The sequence below is a fragment of the Hetaerina americana genome, unplaced genomic scaffold (assembly GCF_022747635.1).
Source record: "Hetaerina americana unplaced genomic scaffold, ioHetAmer1.1.p SCAF_9, whole genome shotgun sequence".
Classification (NCBI taxonomy): Eukaryota; Metazoa; Arthropoda; class Insecta; order Odonata; family Calopterygidae; genus Hetaerina; species Hetaerina americana.
The window spans coordinates 8,609,825-8,636,026 of record NW_027287538.1 but is presented as its reverse complement, the minus strand read 5'-3'; the positions used below and the strand labels follow the sequence as shown (position 1 = coordinate 8,636,026).

Genomic DNA, 26,202 nt, shown 5'->3' with positions numbered 1-26,202 from the left:
TTTTCGGTCATTATCTAAGGAAAATTATCCTTTAAATATTGGACAAAAGAGGAATCTAGTAAAGGAAATTCTAAAAACCATGAATTTATCATAAATTTCAGAATATTAGCAAACAGATATCGATTATTGAAACACGCACAAATTGTATCTCGCTAAAATAAAAACTGCGGTAGTTGGGAAATGAAACTCGCCAAAACTGACTGATGCATTTCTAAAAAAATTGCATGAAAACTATTATGTGTGTACACGAAAAAACTCTAGGATCACGGGGATCAAGAAACTGTAAACGTGGTGGAGTTAACTGGAGAAATCAAGTTTTTAGTGAAAACATGTTTAACTCAGCAATGATTAAAAAAAATCAACGGATGTATTTTTCTCGATACATTAAATTCACAATTGGCCGACAAAAATGAGCAGAAATCATCCGAGTGTCGAGTTGTCGCCAAGGGAAGAAATTTCCAACAGATTTTGATGCCCAGAATTCGCAACCTTGTTTCCCCGTGACGTTATTTTCGAGCGAGTAAGAGTGAAAATATGGTATTCCAATGGTGGTAGCTTTAACATGAAACGTCCTTCAGACAGAATACATCCACGCTGGCGCTGGCTGGCTGGTAACGTACGTATCTTAATCTTGGCGAGTCCCAAGCGATGGTCAGGCCGACGCGACGGCCTTAACAAGTGACTTTGATCACTCAGAACCAAAGGCGGGGAGCAGCAAATGCGAAGGGGATGTTGAGAAGAGGGAGGGAATGTGTTGGGAGTGGACAAATGGGGATCGTCGGGGGGAAGGGAGGGATGGAGGTGGATATTTCGAAGCCACTGGTCGACTCCCCTCTCCCTGACAGGAAAGATTTGAAGAAAGGCTTCATTCCGTCTCCCATCTTTCTCCCCGTCCCCTTGCCCCTGGTGAGGAATAATATCGCACAACAGATGTTGATTAAACGAAGAGAGACATGGGACTCCAAGGACGTGAGAAATGCGGTCGTGATTTTTTTTATAAAACTGTAAAAAAAAGGGTGCGAAGGGTGGGTAAGGGTATGGGTGACCTAATGTCGTCCGCGATCCTACACAGATCTTAGAAAGAAAGGCGTGTTGCAAGGAAAATGTAAGGAAATGGAAGACGAGGATGATAGTCCGGTGAGTCGATAGAGAGCGTGGAGAAAATAATCGACTCGAATAAGTTATTATGTAATAAATAAACGGAAAATGCTTTTAATAGTAGTCAAGGATACTCTCTTGATTTAAGATACTCTCATTCATGCTACCTTCTTAAAGCCTCATCTTGCAATAAACGCATTCTGCTCAACTTAATTCCTGTCTCTCTTCATTCCTCCCGAAGTGAATTTTCCCTTTCTCCATCAGACTATTTGCCCCACAGTCTCCCACCTATCATAGTTTGCAACATTAAATTCCCATTTAGTATGTCCTGCATCAAAATACCCTGCCTTCTTAGAATTTCTTCCGCTTAGCCTCTCTCTTCCATTACGCTTATCCCTATTCCTCAAAGACCAAGTTACCGAGCAATGCAAAACTACTCTTTTTATACGGAAACGGTGGCAATCATGCCATGGCCACTGAGAATGAATGATCATTTTCCCGATGAGTGTTCACAAGCTCATTGCATGTTGAAATTGTGTTCCTCTAGTTTTATCTTATGCATGGTGCGTCTGCCTATTCATGCCAGGAGTGGATATACTCCCCACCATACACCTTCTCGGTGGCATTGCAAGGTATTACTTAGACATAGATTTAGATGACGTTGATCATGTAAAAAAAAAGTTGAAAAAGTGTATGGTCTACAGAAAGAATATATTGAGAAATAAAAGAAGTTTTAACTTACTGGAGTGAGCAGTCTGTCAGAAAAAAACGAGGAACATAAAAACTTAAACACATCTCGTAAATCCAAATCAAGATCGTAGCTGATCAAATCAAAATTGAGTTGGAAGAAAAAAATACACATGATAGATGTGTTCTATGCTCTATTTTAAGTTATAGACGAACATATCGATTCAATCGAGGGGAGAGGAAATAGGGCAAATTGGTAATTTCTTCTACGGATGCTGCCAATCTGCATGCCATATTCTCTGGATGGGGGACGATTGAATCGGATCCCAATTAACGGATGACGACAATGATCGATAATCGAATGGAGCAAATCCAAGCGGGCTATCGTCCATCAAACTCGGGTGTTAACCAGAGAGGCTCGTCGGATGCAAAACTCCAGGGCCTTAAAAAGGAAGGTGGGTTGGGGAAGAGGGTGGAGGGTGTGGAAGGGGTGAGAGGGGACAAGGGAAGATGTGGCCGGGCGTGCGTGCAAGGGGTAAGGCGACAATACGGTCTGACAAGTGACCGACTTCCTCCTCCTTAACAGCTCCATATAAAGACGTCTTGAGGCCGTGGCTTTCTTTTCCTCCATTGCGCCTTCACACAGTCGGGTGGCACGAGGGTGGGACGGAGAGAGAGGGAAGGGGGGGGGAACGTGGGACGGGCACGGACGGACAGACAGACACTATTCTTTCTCCTTCGCCCCCATTCTCTTCCCCCCTCTCCCTCACTTGGACCCGTTGACAGAGAGCTGCCCACTCATTGTCTCATTGCTTCCTCTTTTCTTCTTCCCCTTTCGCGAGTCTCCTCTGCGGCCATTTCTTTTTTTATTTTACGCCCCCATCTCCATCGCAGAGAATTGAAGAAAAAAGAACAGCGCGAGGCGTGTTGAAGTGGTTGATATACATACACACACACACACACACACACACACACACACATATATATATATATATATATATATATATATATATATATATATATATATATATATATATATATATATATATATATATATATATACACATTCAAACACGAAATCCCGCCAAACGGCGAATAAATACTCATATATACAGAAACATATATAAGGAAAAGGGATAGGAACACGTATAAAGGACGAACACAATAGAGGTGGGGAAGGCGGAATCGAACGGATCACAAGAGTAAAAATATCTCCTCAACCGGGACTCGAACACCGGATCTTTCCACTTGCCGGGCGGATGCTCTTAACCACTTGAGCTATCGAGGATATGTAATCTACCCTGAGATCCGTGGGTCTTATATATCGCCAAGCGCCCCGATTCTTTAGCCAAGAGATGGCGTCAGGGGGCTGTTTCACCCACCAAAGGAGAAATAGACAATACACAAGAGGAAAGGACAGTGGTTAGAATTCATACAACATCATACAGGAAAAGAACAGTGCGTTTCGTGGCACGCATATATATATATATATATATATATATATATATATATATATATATATATATATATGTCGCGAGTGCATCCTCGCTCAATACATCCACTCATTCACACTCTTCCTTCCCTCAATCCCCGCGAACATCCGCTGGAGCCGATCACTTTACAAAAGAGTTTCGCCATCCGCCAACACCGACCTCCCACACTCCTTTCAAAACCTTTGGATTTTTCTTCTCTTCCCCCTCCTCGATCATCGCCTTTCTTTTCCACCCTCTCTCCCCTCCTTTCTTCCCTCTTTCCCTTTGACTCTCCTCCCCTCAATCTCTTTGTACGCCTCGTATACCCTCGGCGCGCACAAGTAGGCGGACGTCTGAGAAATTTAGTGGAGATCCGATGTAGATTATTCTCAGGAGTAAATTACGGAGCTCCTCTCTCTCCCTCTCTTTGGATGACTGCTCATTAACCAATGATTTGTTAAGCTGATGGCGTCGATCATTCTGTGCGCAGAAGAGAGAGCCGGTCGAGGTTTTCCAGAATCGATTGAGGTCGGGGGCGAAATCTCGCCGTGGGTGCACTCTTGTGTGTGGGATGGGAGGATCCGTTCGATAAAAGGGTCGCTCCGCTGTCCATCTCGGGGATAATCGGAGACCACATAACGTATGCGTCGCGTCCACCACCGGAAAGGTTTGGAAGGGCCCGTGTGTTCCGTTCGATGCCTCCTCCCCGTTGGAGGAAGTTGAATAATTACGCACGCACACACACAAACACACGAGGTCATCTCAGGATTGCAATCTTGCAACTGGTTCTCTAAATCCCTCCTCAAGGAATTCTGTTCTCGGTCAATGTATATTAATATTTGCAAGAAATCCCTCCGTTCATTTAAGTATTTTTTTCTCGCAATTCCTGGCTTTATTCTGCGATTCTCTCTATACAGCTCCATTCCATTACATATCCATCAAGTAAAGCATAGTTTCTCAGGATCGATCCAAATAATTAAAATTAATAGGGGCTTGGTGGTTCAGTTGGTAGAGTGTTGCACTACAGACCGGAGTCTGATTCCTGTGCACGCCTTTGGCCACTCTCAGCTGTGTTTGTTTTTGGGTAAAAGAAATTCCTGTGAAACTATTGGTTACACAGGGAAATGAACTGGTACTCTTCGTAGTATTTTTGTGAATTGCACACCCCGCTGGATGGCTGAGCTCTACCCTCACCTATCAAACCGATCTTTGGGTGGAGAACTGTATTTCTTTTTCCAAATTAATCCCCCGCTTCTTTTCAATTCCTTTCACTGAATTCTGTCAAACCCTGCCCCCGTAGTTGGAGTTTTAGACAACAAATGAAAAGGTGTCTCCACTTGATTTACTATTCATACGGTGGCGTGTATCGAATGGAGAATAGTAATGGCTTACGGTTGATTGCTTAATCTACCCAAAGACGCTCTGCCCTCTGGTGGTAGTAAATGGGTTCATTAGGCACCACAAGATGTATTTCAATTAAGTTACACACCTTAATGCTCAGAAAAAATTTACAAACCAACTAGGAAAGAACGCGAAAGGATACATTTCGTCGTTCCACTACTGAACTACAAAAACCACGTGGAAATATGTTTATAAATATTTTTTCCAAAGTATATATTGTAAGGAAAATCTTAACATTCATGTGACGAAAACGTTACTTCCTGATTTATGAGATGTGTCTTTATAGGCAAGAACATCTAATGGGTGCGTCAAAATTGTCTACAAATATTGAAAGCAAAGTTTTAGAAATACTGTAAAGTTATTATCAATAATATCATGTGCACATTAATATTTAAGTATATAAGAATTTTTATATCACAATACTTTTGTTACTACCTCGTTGAGGAATCAGATATTTTGTAGTGGGGCTGTCCTATCCAAGCAATTGGAAACTGCAAGTATACTAAGAAGCATACTAGCAGTGTCCAATAGCAATGATATTTCTTCGCAACTATATTAAATAAATAACCCCATTCCAATAGCATTTCAATTGATTAATTTGTACCATTAAAGTAGGCTTAATAAGACAATAGATTTGATATACATAACTACAGCGTATTGACAATAATTATTATTTGTTAATTTGATTAGACGTAAAACTCATAAATGATATATCTTTTATGAGTTTTAAATCTAGTCAACAATTTGATACCATCAACAAACCAAAAATAGTCTGAATCAATACCACATGCCATTAGTAGCTAGTAGTGGCATATGTACAGGGTTCGTCCTGAAAATAAGTGTACTGATTTTTTCCCGCCGCTCCAGGCGCGCCCAGCACCGCTCTGACGAGCTGCGATTGGAGGGGGGTATGTTGGCAAGCGACGCTGAAAAAGGCAGTCGGCTCTGAGCTGTGGTGTAGTGAGGAGCTCTGTTAACGCGAACCTCCACGCTCGACCCACGTCACGGAACGCGATGCCGAAGTTTTTGGAGCAGCGTTATTCCATCAAATTTGCGGTAAAGCTTGGTAAATCGTCTACCGAAACTGTCGGTATGATTAACCAGGCTTACGGGGAGTCAGCCATGTCCGGAAACATGATCTTTCGGTGGCACAAGATGTTCGTGGAGGGCAGAGAAGAGGTCGACGACGAGTCTTCGAGAGGTTCCCGATGATACCTTCGCGGGAGCGTTCCAGGAATGGGAACGCCGCTGGAACAAGTGTATCGACTCACAAGGGTCCTATTTTGAGGAATATTAGCTTAAGATATGTAAAAGTGTAATAAATGTTTTTTCCTGAGCTCAGTAAACTTATTTTCCGGACGAACCCTGTATTTTTGTGTGTGTTTGTGTCTGTGTGAGTCAATAATAAAATTGAGCTCATAATTCTCTAATTATAAAATAAGTAAAGGCGTTCTTTAAAGATCTCAAGCAGTGAAGGATCCACAGGTAGTGAGTAACTAGGTTGCTTTTTTGCATCTTCATGGGAATCAATTATTTTATAAACTGAAAGATGCCACAGTTTCAAAAATTCAAGAAATAAAAGCTGAATAGATACATTAACCACCAGATGCACAGAAGAATTTCGTTACTTATTAAAAAGAACGCTTTGAATAAAAGACAGCAATGAGTTATTGACAATAAGTTATTGACAATGAGTTAATACACAATGGAAATAACATTTAACGGTAAGATTAAATTCTTGGAAGGAATCACACATGCTGAAAAGAAAGATTCTCATTGAAGCAGTCTCGACATTAAATAGGGATCAATGCATATTTTGCGAAGAAAACTCAAAACACACTTACTGTTAAAAGTTAATATATGCACGGCAGCTCTGAAGACGTTCTCTGTTCAGTGCCTGTAAAAAGAGGAAAGGATTGTCATTATTTCCAATACATTGAACTGTGAATAATTTTTTTCATACTTATGATTTATGCAACATCTGGAACCAACAGGTCATAAGTTCGACATAAAATTATTTTTATTGCTGCTAAATAATACATTAGCAATGTCGAACCAGGTAAATATGTATGACAGGATAACATAAAAACCGTAAAAATGAAAAAAAACTTTGCAATTGGTTGTGCCCTATTTATCGCAAAAATTCCATACACGTTATGTAACATCCTTTTTAAACAAAAATAATTCCTGAGTAAAGAAACAAAATAAATGAGAAATCGGGGGATTTTTTGTGAAAAATCAGTGAAAATCTTTAACAAATCTCATATGAAAAAGGTCTTTTAAACTTTTCTAGTAGTTAATACAAAAATAAGACGAAAAAGAAAGCATTTGATTCTTTTGGAGAAATCCTAGTTGCCAAGACCCAAAAATCATAAGGGACTATTATCATACATTTTAAAATATTAATTGTAAAAGATTAAAAAGGATTAGAGAGATCACTCAGCCGTCGGCTTAAATATATCAATAATTGAAATTTAACCGCAGTTTTTCGTTCTCAGGATATCACAAAGTGAATCATATAATTGCAAAGGAATGGAGAGAGAGAATTATTTTTGCCAAAATTAGATTTAAAATAATATTTTCCAACAGTTTTTGCAGAATTTTACTAGAGAATTTCAGTTTTCATCTTGTAACATGTTGTCAATTCACAAAGAATTCAAGCTTTTAATCAAAAAACACATTTTGTAGAGATCAATGAATGCCCAACTTATTTTGTTTCCCTACCAATAGACATCCAGATTTCAAAGATACCTGACTTGCCGTCGAAACTTGAAAAATATACTTAAGTGTCTTTCTCCGTATAGATAATTTTTTGTGTATATAAATATACAGCGCATAATATCCTAATTATACTGATATTTAGGAAAATAATTGTAAAATATGTATTCTAATTAAGATAAACTTCGAAATTAAGTTTCCACAACGGCAGGTGGAATGAAATGGACTTTAAATTCCCAAGTCCCAAATCTGAATATTGCGATTCTCATTTGCTTATGGAGAATGAACAATATATTACTGTATCTATGATGCTGTTGCTATAAAATTTAATGATAATGCTGAAGCATTTCATCTGCCTCATTAGAAGTTTAGCGTGAGTTGTAGACTCTAAATGAATACGGTCGATAACTCTCCTGCGACCGTCAAAGGATTGGACCAAGTTATGCCTCAACTCCCGATGTTGCATTTTCCGCAGTAGTTTGAATGCCATAATTGCTTGGTTCCCACGGAATTGGACAGTTCCCAGTTGGGAGATTTCAAGCACAAATGTTGGCATTGCTTTGGCGGCTGGCCACGGTATCACGCGATAGTAATCCATTTCGGGATCCAGTCTGGAGGCAAAAGGAATTGATTTGCTCAAGGGTTATCTAACTGGGGAGCAGGTAATAAATCTATTACTTTTGGCTTCTTAATGTCATCATTTCCACTTTAGGAGCATGCCAAACCGGGAGTTGAAGATTTAAAATTGTTATCTTGGTCCTTTGAAATAGATGTTATTAAAATCAATTGGTATCTTAATCGAGACATATTAAACTAAATGTTTAAGGAAAAAAAAAATTTTAATTCTTTGAATATCATCTCAAAAAGTCTACATCGGGATAACAAAATAAAAGTAAATTTGAACTCATAAAATAATGTTAATACCTGTATGTTCTATAATTCCTTTATTATCAACTGAGGCCTTAGTTGATAATTGCATTCATTCACCCGCGTAGATAGAGCTACTGTGCACGATTCAAAGGAATACAAAAATGATTTTTAAAAGTGAAAACAATAGATGTAATGATAAAGGGATCGTAAACCATCTAATACTTTGAAAGCTCATTCAAAAAATGGGCAAATTTTATGAGGAAAGACCTATAGTAATTTTCTCCCTGGCGAAAATGGTTTGGATTTAAAATCGAAGCAGCAACTATAAAAATAAATTGCAGGACGAAGCCAAATTGATGACTGGTCACCAACACGTGAAACTCGAGAGAGAAATAAAAGAAGGAAGCAGCCAATGTATCTTGGGTGTGCATCACACGTTACCTCACACGTTCTTCCAGAAATCGCCGGGTTGGAGGAATGTCCTAGGATTAAAAGAGTGGACGCGACCCTCGACCACAACCTAACGTCGATGGAGTAATAACCTTCCTGAAGTCGGGGAGAGAGAGAGAGAGAGTGGGTTGATATTAAAATTCTGCAAGCCGGCCCGGCCAAAAAAAAAGAAGGGGGTTAAAAAAAATATATCCATAAAGTCAATCAAACCGCAATGAAAAGGGCTTCATTAAGCCTTTTCGAGGGCCTGCGGTGGTAAGGGGGGAATGCGGTCGGAGCGGAGAGCTGGAGTAACGTATAAGTCTACGCACGGCCCCGTGCTAAGGGGTGGAAGATGGAGATACTGTCAGTGAGGCGAATGGAACAGGAATAAAAGGAATGTGCGTTAGGTTGAAAGAGAGAGAAATAATATTAAAAGGGCAACAAACCCGTGCGTGATAGAGAGGGGAATGAGAAGGTGAGGAGGGGTGTGAGGACACCGCACTGAAGTGTTCTCCAGAGGGATCGCCGCCAGCCAAAATTGATTAACATCTATTGAACGCATGACAGTGTATAGTGGACAGTGGAGATTCCGACATTAAGAATAAGCCAGCCGTCAGTATCTCGGATGGATTAATAACTTGTTTATAGTGTTTTATGTTGTGTTTCCCGAGGGAGTTGTACATGCCATTCCGGACGCATAAATTCATACACCAATTTCTAGGTCCACGATGCGGTTCTTGGAGAAGAGCGAATTGTTTTTTTTTATCTCGCCGCAAAGTTCTAAATAAAAATTTTGCTACCACCGCATCCTTATTCCTTTATAGAGACACGGGGAAAACAGGAAAAAGGGCATGAAATTGAAGTAAACATAATTTGGCATCAAGTAAAAAAGACGTACGTGAAGAGGGGAAAAATCTCCGAAAATAAAGAAAAGAAACGCCAATTAATAATGGAATATTTCATTGCGAGTCTCTAAGTATTGCGTAAAAGTTATGGTCCCCGAGAATAGTTAAAATGTATATGCATGGGGAACATAGGAGGAGGCGGAGATTTTGAAGAGTTACACGTATATGTGTTTAGGAAGATATAAATTAGTTGGGAGAAGAGGAGTTAAAAATTACAATAATATCAGCACGCCACAGAAGCATTATCCTGAAGTCAAATCAAAATATTAATTCAAAACGGTAGCAAATATAATGAGAAGGAATCGGTGTACGAAAATGGTGGCGTTGAAATGGGAGCTTAGGAAATTAGCACTCGAGGGTGAAAGGTTACCGAATTGGGACTGTTGATGAAACGTTTCATGGGGATTAACAAAGTTCTATTTCTATATTATGTAGAATAGGGACGGATCAAAAGAAGCGAGAATTCAGCAAGAGAAATGGGAAGATGGGAGAGTTCGACCGCAAAGATGAAGTTAGTGTGCAAGAAGAAGGTAAATAATATATTTCTTCGGACTTCGGAAACTTGTATGTTTGTCGACTTCCGGGTTTGGTGACGCTTCCTTTCATGTCAATGGTTTATGGGTCGAGGGGCGAGCTGTTGGGGACGGGGAACACTCGCAATCAGATGCATCCTCCTCACCTGTCACCGGAGGTTCTCGGGGTGTTTGAAGCCCGTGATGCAAGGATTGCAGGGCGAGGGCGTCAATGACGTAGGCGGGGGTGAAAGATGATCCATCCTCATTTGGCAGGGTCACTGAGACGGGGCTGACGGTCGTGTGAGACTAGATGAAGTGGTAGGTACGTGAGCTACTTGTAGATCGGTATTCAAGCCCAGGAGCTTAGGGTCGTCGGTCTTCTCCTTTTACCGATCCCTCTCTTCCGTGGACAATTTTCGCTCTCACTGAAATTTCTCTCCAAGTGAAGGGGGATGCGGGGGACCGGCGGGAGCAGTCGGGGCCGCACCCTCGATGAGTAGTAGCGACCATTCCCTCTCCTCCATAACCACCTCGGGCTCGTCCATCTCTCCGGAGGCGTTCGGGTTGAAGGCCATCGCCATTGCCTCAGCATAATTCTTCCCTCCCTGGTTCCGAGGGCAGGTCTTGCGCTCGTGACCTTCTTGATTGCAGCGGGTGTGAACTTGGCGCTGGCCTCGTAGATGATGATGGCCCGGTTGCCGCCGATGAGAAGGTAGGAGGGGATATTTCTCTCAACCGTAATCCAAATCATCCTGGTGCCCGTAAGCACACGCGCCATCTTGTCTCCCTCCCACCAGTTCTCCCACGAGCGATGGATTTTACCAAAACGTTGGAGCTCGCTGGTCATGTCTTCAAACGGGGTCTCCACGGGGATATAAAGAACCCTGACATTATATAGGCTGCCAGAAGTCTCCTCAGTTGTGTTTGTCGTCCTCTGGCCACTTAAGGATGGAAAAGATAGTTTTCACGGAATACTATATTATCTAAAACTGTATTAACTCTAGCTTCGGTTGCCAACTTCAGGAATATCAAATGGCGATTGTATCCAAATTGGGTCGCCACTGGGTGTGAGACCAAGCGACTATAACGTGAAGAGGTGGACCTCCAACGAGGTATGGGGCTTCGCCTTCTCGTCGACTTTCAAGGCGAGCATGTTTAAGCTTTGCACAGCCATTTAAAAAAATCAAATCCAACAGGCATGCAAGAAGAAGGAAAGCGCGCCAATAGAACAAACACTCCAAAGAAAGCAAGAAATAATGAGCTCTACGGCCTCTCAGTTAAAATAAGAGGGGGGGAAGAAACTCCAATGGCCGTAATAATTTGTCGCAACTATCGTCAGACCAATTGTTTTATTGGTTAAACGGGAACCACGCCAGGGACCAACCACAACCTCTCGACCAGAATACCCTCTGTGGTGGGATACGGGAAATTAATCCGCGTCAGGGACCACACACAGCCACACGCACACTATCCTGACTGAAATCCTTCACGAGGCTGTGAGACCCCGTTACAGATTCCAGAATATCCTAGAATATATATATATATATATTTATGTTTATATATATATATATATATATATGTTTCTATATATGTATATGTATATATATATATGTTTCTATATATGTATATATATATGTATATATATGTATATATATATATATGTTTCTATATATGTATATATATATGTATATATATATATATACATATATATATACATATATAGAAACATATATATATATATATATACATATATATGTATATATATATGTATAGACGATTTCGTCGACATAACACGGAAGTGCCGAATAGTACATTACACAGTAACATACAATAAAGAAACACAAAAAAAGGATAAATCACACGTTATTTCTTGATAATTTCGACGGAATTCCACCTTTAGTTAAGGAGTTATCCTTTTTTTGTTTCTATATTGTTTGTTACTGTGTAAAGTACTATATATATGTATGTATATATATCTATGCAATAAATAAATAAAATATACAATTGTACATTCATACACACATAGATGTCAGTACATACTATATTCTGCTCGATGGGTTAAGCAAATGTATTGTTGTTCAGTTGTATAGGTTGTGAACATCGGAAACCTACCTCAACTGGTAGAAAATCATAACAGCATCAATCTGTAAAGCCAAAGTTATATCTGCTCATTTATTTACGAAGATATTAAGCGGTATATTCTTGACGAAATCTATAAGTTCAAAGGAAATGAGTAAAAATGCAATACCACAACTTAGTCGGACAGTTAAAATTGTGTCAGCGAGTTCGACATACTTGTAAATTATTTCGACAGAGCTATTAACATAGTGCGAGATAGAATAACGAACGGACAACAGTTAATTGTTCCTCTACGTCGTCAGCACTTCACATCACACAGTTCCGACTGCTCTTGAGACTAAATGTGATTTGGGTCAGAGTATTTTCTGCCGTATAAAGTAACGCCCTTCATAGACGGATGGGGAACACGCATGGGGACACAGGGAGAGCGGCGTGGAAACGTCGAGAGAAACAAATAGGGGAGGAAGTCGGAAACGATGTGGAGACGGAAAGAGATTAGGGACGTGTGTGTGATGGAGAGGCGAGAGCTCGGATGGAAAATGAGAAAATGCGTGGGGCCCGGAATGTAGCTCTGAGGTACCACGCCGGGAATTAGTATGGGAATCACGTACACCATAGCGGCGCTCACTTCACCGTAGTGTGGGACGACACGTCGGGTTGCCGCGTCCGTGATTATGATTTTCCCCCCAGCTTGGATACAAATTCGACCCCTATTCCTCCCTCTTTCTCATACCTCTTGGATTTCCTCCGCTTTTGTACGCCATCCTCAATACTATCCGCCCTCTTTCTCACGTCCCCCTCTCAAAAGAGCTCCCGCCTATCTCTTGATGATGCAAACGGCGGCAGGTCTCTTTAGCATCTAGTAATGCGTCTCTCCTGCGATGATATATGCGTGTATATATGTATATACGAGGGTCATCCGGAAAGTAGTACCCGTTCGTGCCGCATGAAGTGCTGACGACGCGAGTAGCCGCTGGACGAGGTCAGATAGCTTCAGTGGCTTGTCTGCCTTCTCTGAGCCAAGTTGCGTGACGCTAGCATTGCCTGTGTTGTTTCTGTGATTGTTTACAATGTTTAAAAAAATTGAGAACGCCGCCAGTTGTGAAGTGAGGGCAGTGATTAAATTCCTCAATGCAAGAAACGTTCGCCCATGTGATATTCATCGCCAATTAAAGGAGGTGTATGGAGACAATGTAATGGACGAGTCGTCTGTTCGGCGGTGGTGTCGCAACTTCAACATGGGGAGGGGGAACACACACGACGATGAGCGTTCGGAGAGACCGTCTGTCATTACAGACCAACTGGTGAGCTCAGTTGACGAATTCGTGAGGAACGATCGGCGCGTCACAATTGATGACATCTGTGAGCATTTTCCCAATGTTTCTCGAACAATTGTTCATGAAATTGTTAAACACCATCTGCATTATGCAAAAATTTGTGCAAGATGGGTCCCTCGCGTATCTCAATGAGCTGGCGGCGAAGGACTATGCAGCAGGAATACAGAAACTTGTCACACGTTATGACAAATGCCTTAATTTGCTTGGAGATTATGTTGAGAAGTAGTTTAAAGTATCCTCTTTCAAATAAAATTTTTTATGTTTGTTAATATTTACTTTTGTGTCTTTATTTCACGAACGGGTACTACTTTCCGGATGACCCTCGTATATACATATACATATATATATATATATATATATATATATATATATATATATATATATATATATATATATATATATATATATATATATATATATATATATATATACATACATATATATATATATATATATATATATATATATATATATATATATATATATATATATAATATATATATATTGTGTTCGTCCTTTGTATGTGTTCCTATCCCTTTTCCTTATATCTGTTTCTGTATATATGAGTATTTATTCGCCGTTTGGTGGGATTTCGTGTTTGAATATATATATATATATATATATATTTATATATATATATATATATATACACACACACACACGGTATTTACATATATACACACACACACAAGTGAATAATTTTTTTACATTCATCCTTAAGTCATCATTAGAGCTCTCTCAAGAAATAGGTGGTCGCAATGGGGTAATACACGCATCCCCATGTTTAAAGGGAAAAACAGAATGACCTCATTACCAGAGAATACTTTTGTAGGAGAAGGATAAGGTACACTTTGCAATTTATTTATATGCATGCTGGTAATCCTGGCATTTATTTTCCCTATCTCCTATAATTCTTCCAATGCTTTCACATTTCTCGGAATTGCGCTGGATACTCAGATAAAAGTGACAATGGTAAGATAATGCTTTTGGGTAACATTTTCGCTGGTTTATATCAGAATAATTCTGTATGTAACACTGAATCTTGTAAAATTAATTTAGATATCAAGCAGTACCAAAATTTTTATTACTAAATCAACATAAATATAAAATTAATGCTTTATTTGGTCACTCAGCATTAACTGATAGATTACTCCGGAACAGGAGAACAGTTCACATAATCATGCCAATTAATTCAAACAATAACAGAAAATTAAGTCTAAAATTAACCGAAATTTTACGAAATTCTTTTGTCTCATAAACACACGTTTTCTGTCAGGATGTTACTCATTTAAAAGCTTGTATTTATTAAAAATGAACATAAAGAAAAAAAAACACTTTTCTTTAAAAAAACTAAAATTGACATCGTTGCCGATCACCACTTGGAGATTTGAAAATATCTAAAAATTGCCGCAATTAAGCGGAATAATTTAATTACGATCACACCTGACGCAATATGCGAGTGCGCATGAAATGAATAGTTCCATCGAGAGTAATATGGTGTGACGTGCGGTGTCGTTCCAGGCGAATTAGATCGCTGAATGGGGACCATCAACGCCCACCGACCGGAGGTTCATCCTCCGCTCCGGATGTCGCTCCATCAAATAAGGGGATCGCATGCGGAATGCGACTCGACCTCGCTTTCAATTCCCTCTTTAGTCCACTTCGAATGTCATATTGCTCGCCACATAAGGTCAGCTCCGGGGAATTTGCATTTGGTTGAGAAGACGTTAACAGCATGGGCTTCTAACACTTAGACTGCATCGCAATATGCAAATGTGACTACGAACCCTGATTAAATTTAGATCATTAAAATGAATGAATGGTAAAAATGGCATTGGTATGGCAGTGGTGCATTCATACCGAGAGAAAAGCGTCATTTTATTTGTAATTTGTTACTGTCATGTGTTTATTCTTAAAATTGACGGAGATGGAAAGTGGTCAAAGGAGAAAAACAAAATATTCCCCACTTCCTGCCTAGTGAATTCATTGGTGTAGGAGTAAACTTTTGAAAATCCATCAAGGGTTTCTTATTTACCCTATTTCGAATTCAGGACAGGATTAATTAAAAAAATACGACTGCTTTTGATGATGAAATATACTTTCCACATAATTTTTCTTTCTCTTCAGGGAACGGAAAATATTTACCTGTACTTTGGTCTACATATGTATAAGGCGAACGAGGAACATACGAGGGTCATCCGGAAAGTAGTACCCGTTCGTGAAATAAAGACACAAAAGTAAATATTAACAAACATAAAAAATTTTATTTGAAAGAGGATACTTTAAACTACTTCTCAACATAATCTCCAAGCAAATTAAGGCATTTGTCATAACGTGTGACAAGTTTCTGTATTCCTGCTGCATAGTCCTTCGCCGCCAGCTCATTGAGATACGCGAGGGACCCATCTTGCACAAATTTTTGCATAATGCAGATGGTGTTTAACAATTTCATGAACAATTGTTCGAGAAACATTGGGAAAATGCTCACAGATGTCATCAATTGTGACGCGCCGATCGTTCCTCACGAATTCGTCAACTGAGCTCACCAGTTGGTCTGTAATGACAGACGGTCTCCCCGAACGCTCATCGTCGTGTGTGTTCCCCCTCCCCATGTTGAAGTTGCGACACCACCGCCGAACAGACGACTCGTCCATTACATTGTCTCCATACACCTCCTTTAATTGGCGATGAATATCACATGGGCGAACGTTTCTTGCATTGAGGAATTTAATCACTGCCCTCACTTCACAACTGGCGGCGTTCTCAATTTTTTTAAACATTGTAAACAATCACAGAAACAACACAGGCAATGCTAGCGTCACGCAACTTGGCTCAGAGAAGGCAGACAAGCCACTGAAGCTATCTGACCTCGTCCAGCGGCTACTCGCGTCGTCAGCACTTCATGCGGCACGAACGGGTACTACGTTCCGGATGACCCTCGTACTTCACATTGATTTGCAAGGGATTTCTTGCGGGCAAAGCACCGCGCACAAATTCGTCTCTTTTTATATTTTTCTGTAAAAAACTTGTAGATGAAATCCATTCAAATTTTCAGTATTTTTGATATAGCTCTTAACATGATCATCTTTTTTCACAATGCTTTTACTCAGTAGCGATGTTCAAATTTACCTCCTGAAGGGAGGTAGAACTGGAGAACTAGGTACACCTGCCTTTGAAATCAATTGTCACACTTTTACTCGTTTTCGAGCAGTAATATATGAAAGAATAGACTCATCGTAACGCTTCTGCGGCGTTACAATATGCCTCGGCTGACGATTTGTTCAGGCGAAAGAAAAATTTCAAAGCAGCGCTTAACTCCATCGGCATTGCAGGCGGAAGGAATATGTTTACATGTACTACTTTTGCAGATGAAATTCTCGAGTCAAATCAATTAAAATCGTTTCAAAAATTTATTTAAGAACAATTCGCGTGTATCAAATGTATATTTACTGTCATTAATAATTCGTTTTACCTTAATACCTGCAATCATCATGTCCAGATTCACTTGGTATTTAAAAACATAAATTTGAAAAGAAAATAAAGTTTTGACTTTTTGATTTATTTTAATATCAAAAGGAAATGTGGAAGAGAATATTTTGAAGAAAACAACCAGGGCAATAAGTTTCTTACATAAGATTAAAGAGGAATGAGAGATGATAAAATATGAAGAGGCAGCTGCACGTTAAGAGATTTATTTTGTTTTGTTTTTCATTCAGTTACATCATCCTCTCCCTTGACCCGGAAAATCCAGGTAGGCATCATATTTACGCTCGTATACTTGCACCTTTAGACGAAAACACGCGTACGCTCGTGCGCGCATTGCCATCACGTATGTTCCATTTTGGCCCGAAGGTGGAACCCGCGGAAAAGTTTTAGGGCGCTCGGAGAGGGAGTCAGGTGGAGGACTTGTGCGAAAGGGAGAGAATAAAAAAAGAGAAAAAGGTCTGTGAGGGAATTTCGAGAGAGACAGAGAAAGAGGGTTAATCTCCTCCCTCTACACCCCCTGCCACCCCCCTCCATACATTATTAACTTCCATCCGCGAGCACACACGCCCACAAACACACAGACGCGCTAGCTCTTCAGAACTCGCTGGCCCCGAATTTCAACGACTGTGGTCGTGCCCGCGACCTGCCAACGTACGCCTTCTCCCTCTCCACCCACCCCTCTCCCCCACCCCCCCAAGCACACACACACACACACATCCACCCGCCTAATTCCGAATTCAGCGCGGGAAAACCTTAAAAAAGACGAAAGGGCGGGGTGTAGGAACTGCGTTGTGGTGAGTGCCGGGAGTATGGGGGGAAGAGAGGGATGAGGATGGGGAGGTGGTGTAAAAGTCCAAAAAATAAAAGAGTGAGGAGGGATGAGGAAATTGGCGCTGGAGCGAATGCTACTACCGCCGCTACACCTACTACTACTACTACTGGTGGTACGTAACACTTCCCACCACGCGGCGCGGTCGGCGAGAATGATGACGCCGCTCTCCCGAGCGGATAACTAGTGATGCGGTAATTCCGCGCCTACGCGGGCACGCGAGCATTTGTTTCCTTCCCCGTGTCGGGGTTTGATAATAAAACTAGAATGGTTGAGGCCTGACGAGTGCGTTACCTTTCACGAATTCACACCCACCTTAATTAGTTCACAAAAGTAAATCCAACGTATCCACTAGGCCCGATTCTAATCCACAATTTCTCACGGATAACTGGCAATAGCCGTAAATGTAAAATTGAACCCATCACTCCTTCCTTCTCGACTGACCAATACACTCTCATCCCACGGGGCTCCCATGCGCACTTTCCTCAATATCCCTTAAGAACTATACTGCAAACTCTGTCCTTTCTACTTTGCGCAATGCACCACACCCCTCAACATCCGCATAAACAATCTACGCGCCTCGGGCAAACATTCTTTTACATTATCCTCTCTCCTAGTTAAACCTACCTAAAAAGTATCCCCCTCCATAATGTTTCCTCTCATGACTATTACAATGTGCACATTATCGCCACCCTTCTCACATCAGACATATCGCTGAAAACTGACGAGGTGGCATGGATTTGGCACCAGGGAACAAGCTCTGACCCGGGTCTGAACCGTGCCCACTAGGGGGTATACCTTTCTCCTTCCCATGACCCCCATTACATTCTTGGGAATAGTGATTGAGGTGGTTCCCCGTTGCATTCCGCTTTTACCTCAACACCATTACTCAATGGTCAGGGGGTCAGACGATTTTGCAGCACTGCTTTGAGTAAGGATGTTAAGAAAACTCTCGTCAATACTTTGACATGGAGCGTGTCGTAGACGGCGCAGAAACATGACCATTAAAACAGGAAAATAGACGTAGATTGGAGGATTTTGAAATGCTGGTGTGGAGAAGGATGGGAAAGGTGAAGTGGACAGAGAGGAAAACAAATGAGGAAGCACGAGAAGTAGCCATTGCGGGGGTGGAGAGAGGATTGCTGCGAGAAATCCAAAGGGAGTAGGAAAGGTGGATGCGGAGCATTTTGATTGGCACTTGGAGGTTGCAGTCCGTGGTTGAAGGGAAAGCGTTCGGTAAGCGAGGGAGGGGTGGGAATAGAATACGTTGGATGAAATGTAACGTGGAAGGAAATACGCGGAGTTGAAGAAGGGGTTTGTGTAGTTTTGGATGCCAGGATATGTTTTGGGTGAGAGTCCAGGAAATTATTGTCGTATCCATGTCTAGTCTGCGTCCCTCACAAACATACTTTAACATTTAGACTTCTGGTTCGTTTATTTATTTCGCAAAATGTTTACATCGGCCACAAGTTCGTGATATTTTCTGGAATGTGTGGCGCTCTCAAATTTCCCATATACACTTCGAGGTCGGTTTACCCGATCAAAATGATCGCCAACACCGTGGGAAACGCTTCGCCGTTGACGCATGATAGGCAATTACATAGGGACTCAAGATATGAGCAGCAAGCAATTTGCGAGAGACATAATATTGCCCCCGGAGGCGCACTACCACGTGGGAAACGGGCAATTTAGGACAGGTTAATAATTAGTGCAGGCTAGGAATGAGAGAGTGATACGTGATGCTGGGGAGAGAGAGAGAGAGTTCCAGAATCAGCATTGGGGTCTTACGAAAGCAATTCATGTGCGAGAATCCACCCGATTTAAATGTCCCTGCAGTACGGCGTGTTACCCACGCAAAGTATCCTTGGCCCGAAATCCTGACTAGGGTACGAGGGATACAGAAATGTCACTGCCTCGAAGAGAAATAAGCATGAAAAATCATGAATAGACTATTAACCTAAAAAGTGATTAGTGAAGTCATTTTTAATTCAACTATATGGGCAGCGGCATTTAAATTTTTTCATAGTGCCATATCCATTTAGAAAGCTTTTCATTTGATCATGTTAGTCATAGGTCATTAGAAGCAATAAGGTTACTCACCCCCAAAACAAATTTTGCCAAAAGATTGCATTCACCACATCCGTATGATAAAAACCTATGAAATACACGTAATATAATAAATACGAGGCTAATGAATACGCAACGTTGCTCACTAAATACATTACATAAGTGAAGTCCATGCTAAGAACTAGAATAAAATACATCCCTTTGTCCCTGAATGCTACATATGTGCCTTAGCACATTACATTCGTATTTTCTCTTTCCAAAATTAAGTCCAGAAAAAAAAAGAAATTCAACTATTTCCACTCCCTCTTGCGGCTATTGAATACCTACTATCTACATACGTAGTGGTGAAACGCGCATTGTCCTTTCGACCAATATAACTTCTCTGTTGCCATTTATTTGCTGCACTCCTAAAGAAATATTGCTCACATTGGGTGGAACATACTATATTTAGACACAGATCTCTTTGAATTTGAACATACCTACGGAATGTATGGGAGTTTGGAAAGATTTTTCTCGAACATGAGACGGGAGAACATTACTTACTACAAATTTCAAATCAATTACATCAATCAATTTCAGTCAAAGACAAGAAAATTTACGGATAATTTTCATGAAGTGTAAAGCAAAGCAATACTTTTCTGTATGATCTCATTATGGTAAAAACTATTCAAACAAAAGTTCCAGGAAAACGTGATATTTGGAATAGTGGAGTGTTTAGTGCCGCGATGAATTAATATATGAACGAAATTTTGTGGATAGTAGATCAAGACACGTATATGTTCTTGTTCCAATACTAACTCTTATGAGTTAGAGATTTCTACAAATATTCTTAGAAAAAGTTTTATCATGTTTTTTTCTTTGTAGGTGGGAGGAAAGTGTTTTAAGGATTGTAAAAATTGTTGACTTCTTGTGTCCATGTTGTTTTTTTGTTTCCCATTTACCCGCCATTATTACGAACTCATATATTCATGTATTCCTGTTCAAATGCTCCTCACCTCTTCTCCCAACTTTCCCGCTAACAAATTACATTCGCAATTCTGATGTAAAGGCAGCAATTATGAGGTAATGGAGACGCTCATTGTAAATTCGGAACCGAACGATTGAGGAATGAATGGTTCATGAACGAATTAAGACACGGATTCATTTTCAAATACGTGAATCTATGATATCCATGGATGAGCCCATGCATATCTATGATATAAATTGACGAATATCAAAGATGCATGCCACGTAGGGTTTTCTTGGGGCCATAATGGATGAGAGTTGGATAGCTAACCAAATAAATGAGAGAAGAGTAAACGGTTTTGAAAGGAAGTAGGAGAAGATTGAGAGAGCTATGTATATGTGTTAGATGACTCTGAAGTGTCAAGGGATATAAGAATATATCCGCAGGCGAAACAAATGTATCAATATAAAGGAAGTGAAAGAGGAGGTAGTGGAAAAATGTAAGACGAGGCGACGGGCAGCTTAATTCATTGTAGTTATCAGTAACATGGGAGTAAAAATAAGACATTGAGGCAATTGTAGAAGAGTGAAGATGGAAACCCGGAGTCGGCTGTAGCCTTATCTTGGTATAATATTTAAGAAATCATTAGCAGAAGAAAGCGTGCCAAGCGGCTGGAAGAGCTTCTGTAACACCCGTATTTAAAAATGGAGACCCGGAGGATCCCAGTAATTATAGAACAATATCGCTCACCTCCATCGCCTGTAAGATTCTTGAGCATATCATTGTTAGTTCAATAATTAGGTACCTCGATAGCCAAGATTTATTGATTAATAACCAACACGGGTTCCGTAAAGGTAGATCCTGCGAAACTCAACTCGCACTCTTTGTTCATGATATAATGCATTCCGGTGAAAGTAATATTCCAGTTGATGCAATATTCCTAGATTTTAAAAAACCTTTTAATAAAGTCCCTCATTGCTAGGTACTCATTAAGTTGGAAAATTATGATATACACGGGAGTATTATATGCTGGATTAGACAATTTAAAAAAAATCGCGTTCAAACAGTCGTCCTGGACGGTGTAATAGCCGATTATTGTCAAGGTCACGTCGGGGCTACCACAGGGAAGTGTCATAGGCCCCCTCTTGTTTATTATTTACATAAATGACCTCAGTACCGTGGTTATTTGTAGGCTCCGTCTTTTTGCTGACGATGCGGTGATATTCGAAGTCGCGAAGTTAGAGTCACGTTAGCTAACGACTTAAATGCAATCCAGACTTGGTGCGATACATGTCAAGAGGAATTGAATTTGAAAAAATGCGTAGTAATATATTTTTGGGAAAAGAGTAACACCCCCCCATTTAGTTACAAAGTGAAGCAAACAGAAATCGCGAGGGTAGATTCCTTTAAATACTTGGGTATAACAATTACTCACGATCTGTCCTGGGGAAAGCACATACGAGAAATATGCGGTCGGGATAATAAAAAATTTGGATATGCAAAAAGAATGCTGGGTAATTGTGACGAAAAAGTGAGGGAACTTGCCCTAGTGAGGCCCCACCTAGAGTATGCTGCCAGTATATGGGATCCTGAAGAGATAAATTTGATTTCGGAATTAGATCGAGTTCAGCGGAGGGGGGCTGGATTAGTCAAACATTGTTATGACCAACGCAGTAGCGTAGATACTTTGCTAGAAAATTAAGGCTGGGATTCCCTTTACACAGCGATTTTTACAATATAGATTAAACTAATTAAAAACATTTAAAGATGGGTCCTTTTCCGATGACATCAAGAACAAATTACGAACCCCAACGTATTACTGGCGGAGGGATCACGAATGTAAGATTAGAGAGATTGACTGCAAGACTGACAGGTTTAAATGGTCATTTTTTCCAAGAACAATAAGAGACCAGATTGCTTGTACTCGAAATCCCCCAGGAGCCGGCTCGACATAATAATTATTCACCTACAAGGTAGCGACTGCGCATGGTTTTACGATTATATTTACATATTTTTTTTGCAGGTTCCCCTTACCTTTCCCCATCCATTTGAAAAACCCTAACCCCCTCATCAACTTACCATTTCCTCCTTGTGCTGCACCCCCTGCCACACCCTTTTTTGGTGGCTCGCAGGTTATTGATGTAGATGTACTCTTAACAAAAGATTGCTAGGAGTGCCACAATTTAAAATCCCATCCGAAAGACGGCGTATTCCACATTAAGTGATTTCATATACGAGGCATCCCAAGTAGGGATCGGGATGATAAATTCTGATGAGGAGAGAGATTTTCTAAAGTTATATCCATTATTTCCATACATTTTGCACATTTTCTGGAGTCAGTTACATAACTAGGATTTCATGTGCGAAAAACTGCATCTTAATTATTTCCCAATCCATTCTGAATCCTTTGACTCTGTGTGTAGGTGTGTGTGATCCTTTTTATTGCCTCTTCCAACTCCTAGTTGTACCGTTGTCTAAATATTTCATTTATCTAACTCCCATATTCATTTCGTCTTTCATTATCAACGTGGCAGCTTGGTAATTTGTCTACTTAATAGATATTCTGCAGTTGTAACCCATCATCTAAAAATTCTGTCACCGCTGTGATTGGAACCCAGACCCTACGTATGGGAGGCCAGCTAACCACCACACAAACCCTTAAACCTAAGCTTAAAACAATGCACAGAGTTAATATTACCATGAAAAAGATTATAGAGATAAAAAGAACAATTCAAGAAGATAAAATGAATTCCAACGGATGCAGACATTTTTATTTTAAATTTTTTGATGGCTAATTTCACGTTATCTAATAAATTGCCGAAACATCAGATAAGACCACATACAGTCCGGGCTAGGTTTGAATAAGCGCCTTTAGGTTATCATAGGAAGAAACTTATGATGAGGATCATTAACGCAAGTTTGAATAATAGAGCAAACAAATAACTAAGCGAAGATCAGTTTGCCCTTAGGAAGGAGAAGAGATAATCACACTGAACTAATGAGAGCAGACATAAAAAGGAATATTGACATATTTTTATGTATAGATGATTTCGTCAAAGTAACACAAAAGTGTTCAATAAAAAACCTGGATAGCAACAAACAATATAAGAATACTCGCACGTTATTTCTTAATAATTTCAACAGAATTCAACTCCGTCTTCCGCATAAGAAAAAGTATATATATATATATATATATATATATATATATATATATATATATATATATATATATAAAATATCTTCGAAATGGAACGCTCTTCGGCGGCACACAAATATATAAAAACACAGATGTAGATTTTTAGAATATAGAGACACAAAGAAAGGACACTCACAATTTGTTATTTTACGTTTCGACAGCACGGCTGTCGTCTTCAGAATCTAGTAGTAGATTCTAGAGTAGATTCTGAAGACGACAGCCGTGCTGTCGAAACGTAAAATAACAAATTGTGAGTGTCCTTTCTTTGTGTCTCTATATTCTAAAAATCTACATCTGTGTTTATATATATATATATATATATATATATATATATATATATGCATGTATTTATATAAATATATAATATCAGTAGCATATTTTTTTTCTTCGTATGTTTCAATACCTGTTCAAAGCTTACGAAAGTATGAATAGTAGATTAATCGGGCCCCATATAATTAGCACGAACCTGAGGAAACGAAAACTTTTGAAATAATTTCGCCTAAATTAGCGATAAAAAGTCCTTTTAAAAAACTCTTTTACGGAATATTTTTCTGTGAGCGGCATGGTTAATGGTACTGAAATGAATTATAAACGACTGAGTTCGGCGGATATATGAAATTATGGAAAATCGATGCAGTTTAGAAGCGGAAAATTTCAAATGAAACCCGAATAATTACTCATTCATTGGGCACGTTACGAGAAGTAATTGAACGAATTTCGAAATAAATTCGGCCGGATTCGCTTACGCTCCGACAATCACCGTGGTCATTTACGCGCACACATCCGAAGGTAAATTAAAATAAAAAAGAAACAGTGCGGCTGTGCGAACACAATTAAAAAATAACACAACGGTGGATTTGTCTTTTGTTGGAGAGGGAAAACTAAAATCTATTGGAATTCAAACAATGTTATTTAACAAAACTTAGAACCCGAGAAACCCGGCTGCGTAGAAAAAACATTTTCTAGTTTAACCAAGATTCACGTGCAATAAGAGAAGAAAACAGGTCCCAAGAAAATATGTGCTTAGGTTTTTGCGTTAAAAATAGCAGCAATTTACAAAAAAATAAAGAAAATGAAAGTAAATGATGAAGTTCTAGAAATTGTAGAGAAAGAGAGATGTATAAGACATGCGAAAAAGGCCGGACAAGTGGGTGCAAAAAATAATAATAATAAACTTTTGAAGCGGAAATCAAGGATGGATTATATATAAATATATATATATATATTGTATTGCTGGGGGTGAAGAATAATTTCCATACTTGCAATTGTGAGTGAATTGACTCCAAACCTAAGTAGTATTTTTTCAATTAATTTATTCTTTGATATTATATATCGATGGGTCGCGTTAGTCCAGGGGTAGTGCATTGGATTACTAACGGCAGAGGGCTTATTTATACATGTGAAATGGGCAGAAAAGAAAACAAATGAGGAAGTACTTGGTATGGTGGGCGAAGAGAGGGGTTTGTTGGGAGAAATCCTATGGAGGCAGAAAAAATGGCTGAAGGGGGTATTGATCGGTAGCGGGATGTTGAAGACTGTAATTGAGGGGAGAATGTTAGGCAAACGAGGAAAGGGAAGGAAAAGGATAGGGATGTTGGATGGGATGAAGGGAGGAAGAAGGTACTCAGAGCTGAAGAGGGACCTGATATAGAGTAGGATGATGGATTTTGTGTTTTGCTAGGAGCCACAAAATATTTAGTTGGTAGCTGTGTCCATCCAAAAATCTACCTTAACCGGTAGATTACCTAATAATAATAAATAATATATATATATATATATATATATATATATATAATTGATTTTTAAGTAGTCTAGCATTTAAGGTAGGTTTTGGATGGACACAAGTACCTAATAGGACGGCTTGGAGTTGGAGGGGGTAGGCGTTAAAATAGAAATCTCCTTCGCTCTTGGGTGTGTCCACCCCGCTTTTCTCATCTCTAACCCCGCCCCCGTTGTCTCCCTTCAACCCTTCATTTCTTTCGAGGATGGGAACATTACAGTCGCCCGCAGGACATGCGCCGGCGAGATCTCAATCTCTCGACTACATCCACTTCCCACCAGGAGGCACGAGTTGCAATGAATAATTGAATGCAGGTGCAGGATCGGTCGGGTCTTATCAATTCAGAGCCCCCCCCCCAACCCCGACCAGCCCCGCCCCACCCCC

At 40.0% G+C, this 26,202-nt stretch overlaps 1 long non-coding RNA gene across 1 annotated transcript in view; it reads right to left on the bottom strand.

Annotated features, from left to right (window-relative positions):
* LOC139698977 (uncharacterized) overlaps positions 1-26,202 on the bottom strand; it is a 639,213-nt gene that overhangs the window by 100,506 nt on the left and 512,505 nt on the right. The window contains exon 4 of the long non-coding RNA XR_011703037.1: positions 6,503-6,555. This is a non-coding gene — a long non-coding RNA (uncharacterized lncRNA). The remainder of the gene's footprint in view (positions 1-6,502; positions 6,556-26,202) is intronic.